The sequence below is a fragment of the Anoplophora glabripennis genome, unplaced genomic scaffold (genome assembly GCF_000390285.2).
Source record: "Anoplophora glabripennis isolate ALB-LARVAE unplaced genomic scaffold, Agla_2.0 scaffold29, whole genome shotgun sequence".
NCBI classification, from domain to species: Eukaryota; Metazoa; Arthropoda; class Insecta; order Coleoptera; family Cerambycidae; genus Anoplophora; species Anoplophora glabripennis.
Genome location: NW_019416257.1, coordinates 1,013,472 through 1,022,895, shown reverse-complemented (window position 1 = coordinate 1,022,895; position 9,424 = coordinate 1,013,472).

Sequence of the window (9,424 nt, the reverse complement as noted above, 5' to 3'; positions counted from 1 at the left end):
GCGTTTTACACGTTAAAAACGGAAACATATTCAGTATAAGAACGAATAATTCTGTTAATACAATTGTTATATACAAATTCGGATACTGGTCTTTATACAACAAATCTTCCCTACTATACAATTGGAACATAAAGTCTATAACACCTAATAATGTATAAGTAATTCATTATAACCTTTATTTCATAGATGCATAAGGTGTATTAAGTACCTTCCAGTTAAACTCATTGTATAATGAGTATGGAGATGATTGCTTTTTTTAATAAAAGTTGTTGGTTATGAAAGTTTTAATATGCGCTATACACATTATTCTAGATAAACAGTTTAATAAGCCCATTTCTTTCAGTGTGTATTGAGGAAGATATTTAGTAAGTAACTTACAAATTGCATCCAAAATCCGTGTTTAAATTTTTATTATTATAATAAAGGCCACAACAATATAATCTAAAAATATACAGATATTACGGAGCAATCGAACGTTTTCACATTTTTATACAGCTATTTTCATTTTTTGTCAAGTCGAAAACAAATTGAAATATTATTGATAAATCAACTTCCATATCCGATACACACACGCCTGAGAGCTACGTCCTTTTTTGACACCATTTACGCCTTTTTCAAATCTTGGGACGGTGCTATATTAAATTCTCATCTGATATAATGCTGATAAGGGTTCTGAATTCACGTCACACTTTTTTTCTTATTGGGTTGACACGCCGCCGCCGGTAAAATATCAGTTATTTTTACAGACAGCATAATATATGACTTCATTACTTTGTGTATAGATAAAGGAAAGGAAACATTAATAAAAACGGCTTTTATGGAATACTTGTATTACATAGGGACGTTTTAATGCAGAGTAAATGTGGATGTAAACTGAAAGATTGAGACTATGGATATCATGAATAAAATAGAAGTATTTGCTTACGATATAGAGTGAAAGTAAAAGCAACTGTCCCACATAAAAAGTTGTAGCAGCAGCATTTGCTTCATTTTAAATGAATATTTAGTGTTTATATCCGATCTAGAAATATTTTCCGTAACATATTTTACTAGAAAAACATCCTTTGATAAAATGATATCAGAGTATCTATCACATTTGAAATTTTAAACAGCTTATTTACTTCCAAACTCAATTCTATACGAGAAATATTTATATTCCGGCCTGTGCTGTTTCATTATATGTTCGAAAAGATCAAAGCTATATTAGTACTCCTCTCCAAAATATCTAATTTATTCATAAAGGACAAAGCCACTGAAATCCTGTGTTCTGTATAAATTGTAATTTGGTCACATGCTTCCGAAAACGCCAAAACGAATTAGTTAAAAAGGATTTGCTTTAATGAATCTTTTTTTGGAATGCCATACTCAAACCGAGATAAAAAAATTATGGTTATAATACTTTTTTTCGCACTATTTTCTCTTTTCAAACATTCATATATATTTAAAATAATACGTGTAAACCTTTAATGTCTTTAATCTTTATGTTTTTAAACTCTTGAGTTTGTTTCGACTCTTTCGACAAAAACCGGCTCGATTATTTGGGGATTTCCCCGGGTTATTTCTTTATCTTCCGTTTCAAAAGGGTCTCCAGAAAGCTATACTAAATTACTAGATAATCACATACTATATTTATTTTAATAACTATTATCATTTACTGGTTACGATGTGAACAAATATTAATTTTATCTAATAATTAATAATACATATTATACCTACAATAAATATACCACGCCAAGCACTGCTCTTCACTGCACTGGCAAAGCCAAGTGAACCGCGTTCGACAGCAAACTAATTATAGAATAACATGAAAAAAAATATTTACGACCTAGTGGACCAATACATGTTGCTTTGACGACCAGCGCGTCGCCGTCGATTCTACATCAGGCGGACTGGTCTACCAGTACCGGACTCGCCCTATTCGAGTATAAATTACGAAAGAGATCATGGCTAAAGCATAGGATGAAAGGGTCTAGCAGGATAAGACATCATTGTCCTCTGTTTGTTACTGAAAAATATATTAGGTAGTAGTTAAAAATGTAAGGAAGACTTTCATTTTGACAAACAGATGAAAATCGTTTGTGGAACTACAATGTTTTTAGAGAACAAGACGAAACCTGTCGCTTTCTAGCTAGTCGAGTGTGTGCATTGTGTTTTGTTTACGTATCATTTTTATGCCCGCACCACTACAGTAGCTCGACTTCAATTATCGTGTGGGGATTGTTTCAGATTATTAACAATTTTTTTATAATTAAACTGTTTTATTTGAACTCGCCTCAGGTTTTCGGTTTGATTTACTTATTTTATTTTATTTTTGTTTATATTGTTTTGTTTTTGTTTTGTTTTGTTTTGCTTTATTTTATTTGTTTTATTTTGTTTTGTTTGTTTTTATCTTATTTTGTTTTATTTTATTTTGTTTGTTTTTATGTTATTTTGTGTTACTTTATTTTTTTGAAAAGACAATTTTGATCGTTGTTGTTGCAGTGGAACGGCCTCTGCTTCTTTCTTCGAAACCCCTCTGGACAGCTACTGTGTAGTGGTTGATTTAGGGTTTTGTTAAAATAAAACGCATAATTTTGGTTGCTTGTAACGTGTGAGCTGGTTATTTACAACGTGGAATTTTTTGTTGTAATATTGAATCTTAGACGGTGATTTGACTTTGCATAGTTCCGAATTCTTTGTAAAGCTTGATCTAGCGCGAAGTTGCTTGAATCGAGTTTTGATAATGTTCGGAGAGCGGCCGGCTAGGTTGCGTTATTGTGTCTGCTTAAAAAAATCGTGTTTTGTCACTGAAAACTATTCTAGATGAATGTTAGTGCGAATTGTACTAGCTATTAACGCCTTACATAAATATTTATTTGATTTTAACATTTTTTTATTCGAGTTGTACGCTGTTTTCATCAACGCATCGAATAAATTGATCGATACGAAGCGTCAGATCAGAGCCAGACATGTACATATTATTGTACAATGACGCGAATAGTGGGATTACTAAAATATGAAGTAATTGATGCTTCACCACCATTAGCAAAATTAGCACCCATTATATCCATGTATAAACTTTTTATTTTCTAGTCGCAAAACACCCTCTTAAAATATTACAGGCTATTTATTTTTCTTATAAATATTTCGCTGAATGGAACTATTTCCAGTGCTTTCAAGTTTAATGCACACGTATCCTTGCAGCACCATAAACTTCTGCAGTGTAATTAAGCAATGTACTAGTAGTGTTCAACTTGAACAAAGGAAAGTAATTCAAGATACACGGACGGGAGAAGCATGCTCTCTACTCATTATCCCAAGTTTCTTAACAATGGAGTTATTTTCATTGTGTGGAGCTCTTGTTCCTTTCTTTGACGTTACATGACCTATTTTAGGAATAGAAATAAAAACAATTGTGTGGCTGATGTTAATTGGGGAGAGAGTATGTGCTGAGAGAAGTAACGCTTACGTGACGACGTCTGATGAGACTTTTATTTATAAACAAAGCAGGGCGATAAAATTAGTAAATTAATTAGATGCCTACATCTGGCTGAAAGACGGTGTTTAGTGATGGATTATACAAGGTGTCCCGTGTCGCTATGTCCAAGTTTTAGAGGAATAAAGTACACTAAGTTCTATAACTGAAAACCTTGAAAGTGGTTTTGGAATTATGATATGGAAATAAATAGATTCAAATTCGCAGTAAACGAAATAAAAAGTTAGGTATTTTATTTAAAAAATGTTTAATTAATGCTATTTAAAAAAAAACAAAATGTTTGGTTATACACATTCAGAATATTGGCAGTGACAGAGCATGTAAAACTAATAGGGGTGTTTACCACTAAAACGTTACTTACTTTCTTATGATACAGTTTTAAATAATATTTTACTCACATTTAAACCCCTCTAGAGTCTACACCAATGGCGGAACATTTTTTTATTCAGATATTAAATCTCACTCCTCTTTCCCTAGGAATCTCTTTTTTTGAAATATTTTACTTTTTTAGTGAAGTTATTTTATGAAATTACATAATAGACCGATCGAAATAACACATTTAAAGAGATTTTTTTTTATCGGAACCTTTATAAGTGGAAATGGTAAAGGGGATTATAATAAACGTTAAAAAAATAAATGCGTGAGCAGAGGTAGCGGAGGGTTGATTAGGGGGTTGAAAAGTTGTGAGAAATTGTATAATTGAGATTTCTGGCGAAAATTGACGTCAAACAAAAAAGTATCCAATACAAAAGTTGTAGATAATGTAAAAATCTACAACTATTGTAGATGCTACATTTTAAGATGCGAAAAATGCGAAAAACTGTTTTCTTTCTCATTTTTCTTTTTTTACTTCTCATTTCCGCAAAAATATCATTTCCGCAAAAATAATTTAACGAAACTTGGTGAAACCTTTTAACCACAAATTTTTTTATATAAAAAGAAGTTTCCGAGATATTCATTTTTCTTCGGTATGAAACACTTTTTTTTTCAAAGAAACATTCTACTTAGAAAAACCATCGTACAGAGTTCTGCCGGCGATCATTTTTTTCGACATATACTTTTTGACGAAATAAAAAAACCTGTAATCACAGTTCAAAAACATGCTCAAAAATGCAAAAAGATTAAAAAATGACTTGCAACAATGAATTTTTCAGTAATTGTTGATAAGTACTTAATTTGTTTAAATTTAAAAAAAATCAGAAGCTGATCACACAATTGAATTGTACGGAAAAAAATACCAAAAAAAAACTGTCCCATTGTTTGACCCAAAACTATTTTGTATTTGTTAATAAAAAATAAATATCTTCACAACTTAAGATTAAAAAAAGTAAAAAAAAATAAAAAATCTTATTTTTTGCTTTTTTAAAATTTGTGGGTACACATGCCGCAAGTGACCCATTTTTAAGTACGTCAAGAGCGCCAGCGAGACGCCGCCCGGACGCACCAGTGTTCCCGGAAGACGACCCCGGCAGAGTGGCGCCAAGGACAAGGTACTTTTGCGAGCGACTCCACACGAAGAGGACTCTCCAGCAAACATTTGGACTGACAACACGTCTTTTTTCCACAAGCTTAGTTTTCAATAAAAATAGTTCATTTTTACCGTTGAAAGAGCGTTTTATTTTTGCTGTACAGCGAAAGCAACCCTTAAATGGTTCATTAACGATTTTTTACATAACATTTTCATTTAAAAATTTTTTTAAATAAGCCACTTCGATGGGAAATTTAATTCTCTACAAAATTTTTCCTATGAACTATACCGAAATTTTGCTTCGTTTTCAAACTACATTTAAAAAACTGAAAGGGGTGCAAGGTTTTAAGCACATTAGTGTAACTGTTTCACGAAACACGTGTTGGTTGTTCTTAAATACTTCTAAATCCTTGTAAAAATAAATTAATTTGAGCTTGTTCATTTCTATAGTAGGTATCTATGTAAATAGTACACAAGGGTCAGACTCGATATGTACAGTTTCAACTATGATAATTTGTTGCGGGTTGCCTAAATATGTGACGTCATACTAAAAGGGTATATTTCTTTTCATTATTTGAGAATAATTAAGGAAAGCAGTTTCAAATTTTGATAAAAATGTTGAATACTTTCGTTATTTTAAAAAGAGCATAGAAGTGACTTTCAACGGTAGTTTTTCTTTAACCAGAGATTTATGAATGCATAAGATTCAGAAAATTGTAAGTAGCAGTTTTACTGGAAGCTACTTCTAAACTGGAATACGAATTTTAACACTCCAGCTTTCTTCAAGTTTGCCATTTGTTCTAAATTTTTAATGTAAAATTTACGTGAGAATGGAGAAACCTAAACTTTTAATAACAGTTTAGTGATTTAATTATTGATTTGAGGAAAATTATGATGAGCTTCCCAATAAAAACTATTTTAAAATTCAAGGAACGTTTCTTATTTATTACTCCTCGGGATGGATTAAAAACAGTAATTTCTCCACTTGGTATTGAATTCCAGACTCCCGGCGGCATGAAAATTTAATAAAATCGATTGCGATTGCCTTGATGTGGAATACGTAATAGGTACGTGTGTATTCTATGGCTATTAGTATCCTATGGAATACCCACGCTGCACGCCTTTCTATGGTATTTTTAAGCTTCGTTCCAGCACTTAATAATGTACGCATAGACACAGCCGAAATGTCAGTTTCCTATTGATCATTTTTATTAATTTATAGGGGACGAAGAAGGATCGATCGTGGACGAGAATGAGACACTTGCGTCAGCTGGTGCTGAAGGTAAGGTAACTGGACAATCTTACATACACACAAGTTCCTCGAGCTCGTTCGGAATAAATCCATTGCGTGAAATTGTTGAGTACATTTTCACTCAATATTGATCATTTTACTCTTTTGTGATTATATTTAAACTAAAACTGAGTACTTTCACTCAAATATAGGTACTCCTTAAATAAATTCTTCACGTAAACTCGTATTTGGTGCAGTTGTACCTAAATCAGAGTAAATGTCCTCATTACTGAGTGAGTTTAAATGTATATTAATTTCGAGTAATTTGAATGGCGCCGTGAAGATGGCACCACTTACATATTTCTTCTGTAATCTCGATCACAGTTCACAGAGGCCCGTTACATGCTCCAGAAAAGCATGATCGACAGGAGAACAGGCCTTAGCCGGCGGCGGAGGGTCTCAGTTGGTGGGTCTCAGCCAGGACAGGAGGAGGCCCGCGAAGTGTTCATTTCAACACTGTATATCCTAATTAATTATTTATGAGTGATCTATTTTTGCACTGAGTTAATTAAATTAAAAACCAAGTTTGAGTAAAAAACGACTCAATAATAGTTAGTAAATTTAAATCACATTAGAGAAAAAGTCAACTCTAAATTGGTTTCATATACTCAGAATAGTCAACAGTCACTCAATTGATAGTTAGTAGTAACTCGGATTTGAGTAAAACTCACTCATTGTACTAATAGAGTGAAAATTTCACTCAATTGGGTGTGGACAGAATTATTGAGTAAAATTGAGTGAAATTCGAGTAACATTTTTTTACAGTGTAGTTTGAGGGATATAATTATTGAAGGAAAATTATGTAAGAAGTTAAAATTTCTTAAACATCGTTGGGAGTTATAAACTCCAAAGGATAATACAAAAAAAGGTGTATAAGTTAGTCATATTAGATCAAGTTTAACTGTAAGTCCCTTACTGGGCAATTAGAAGAAACTCAGATGTGAGTAAAATTCGTCAATTATGTCTTAATACTTATGTTTGGGATAGTTAGTTTTAAATTAGTTGTTTAGTTAGTAGGAAAATAGTTGTAACTTGTAGCATTATTATTTTAATCCTTTTTCGTTTGCTATAACTTTATTTGATGCGGATAAACCACCCAAACGAATTATTTTGTCGTAACTGCGCAAAACGAAGATCGAAAAACGTAGAAGTCGACGAGAACGTGTTGTAGTACCAGGCCTGGTGGTGTGGAGTTTTATTGTTGTTATCGTTGATTGAAAACTTATGGTTATTTTTGTTGACCCCCAAATTGCAGAAGATTGGTAAGTTGTGACATTATTCTCGTTTGTTTGGGTGTTCGCCTAAGACTTTCCCGGAAATACAGTCTTTATCAATTCGCGCAGATAATTCTTTTAAATTTGAATTATATATACAACTTATATTAACAGAGTGAAAATTTCACTCAATCCAGTGTGTAAAGAAATTGATACATTGAGTGCGATGTGAGTAGAATGTCACTCAATTTTTTTTTTACAGTATATGTCAGTCTTTCTCCATTTCGACTAGTTTTGGTTACTTACTTGTTCCATCCATGCTCTCTACCTTTGGATGGTACTAGTATGGGACAAAAGCTTTCAACTGAGCGTTTTCTACTGAAATGTTTTAGTTCTTAGGAATTCTGAGCACTATTTTTCACTTTTGTTAGTTTTTTAAGAATTTTACGTCTACATCACTATCTTTAAGCATTTTACACGGTTTTTAACCTTCGTTTTATTCTTTAGTAGTAGTAATATTCTTTAGTAGTAGTAATATTCTTTAGTTGTTGTTTCAAGTTTGTATCCACCTCTCTTCTCCACCTTATTTTCGGTCTTCCTCTTTTTTTTTTGCCGCCATTTGTCCGTGTCATTGGCATTTTTCGTATTTTCCATTCTAGCATTCTTTCAATATGTTCTTGTTTAAATTCCTTCATCTATTCTTTTTCCTACAAACCAAACATTTTTCTTAGCATTTTCCACTTCCAATCCTCCAATCCACCTCCAATCTCATCTGTGTCATTTTGTCCATGGTCAATTTTCACTGTCATATGTGTCAATTGGTCGTATAATGGTTTTATAAGGCCTTGTTTGTCTATATAAGTTTATAATTTTTAGTGTTCTCTGTAGGTTTGTTACATCTACTTCCTATCAACATTCTACCTTCTATTTTCATTTCCTAACATATGTTTGGTCTTCGTTCCCGGATATGTAAATTCTTCAACTTCTTCGAAGTTTAGTTTCCACTTTTAGAATTATGCATTGTACACATTCCATATTCCATTCACGTATTTATTAATTGTTCTTCCAACTTCTTTATTAATTCTTATAGTTCTTTTTTTATATATAAGATCATACGCAAATGCTGGACATTGATGTTTCTTGTAATATGAGACCTGATCTGTTCAACTCTGAATCTTAAATTCTTTTTTCGAGAATCAGAGTAAATAATATTGATGATAGGGTATCCCTGTGGTGCATTGTTTTATTACTATATTTCTCATTTTCTTTCTAATTCCTGGTTCTTCCAACTGTTTTCTTGTGTATTTGCCATAAACTTTTTGATAATCTATGGAAAAACTAAAACTGACTTACCATAATCAACCTTGTCTAAAACCTCATTGGTGTGGTAGAAATATCCTATTTTTTGTACCAGATTATTTTTTAAAGAGATTGTCAGTATTTTATAGGCTATACCCCTATGATTTTGACACAAACTTTTGTCTCATATTTTATAAATATATCGAACAGATTATTATTTCCGTTTATTCCTTTAGCAGTTCCTTCACTTCCCAATTTTTTTTTGTATCAGTACTTAGTTATTTAAGCTCTTGTCCGTATTTAAATAATTCCTCTGTTATATTGTTACTTCCTAACCTCTCGTTATTTTTCAATTCTGAAATAATGTTTTTAACATTCTCTTTGCTTGGAGCTGATACCACGGTTTAATTCTTCTACGTCGGTTATATGCCCTTCGTATCCATTCATATTTTCATCATTTCATCTTCCATTTCATCATCCAAAAATGATTTCTCCATCTTTAACTTTATAGCAAATTGGTTTGCGCTGATATCCCTTTCTTTATCTTACTCCTTAGTAAAGGTTTTCTTCTACTAGCTCTAACACACTTTTGGTCCTGGCAAATCAGATCAAAGAAATTCGAGATACTGAAAACCATCCATTCGATTTGACAGCTTCGTCGAAAATTCCGTTGAATC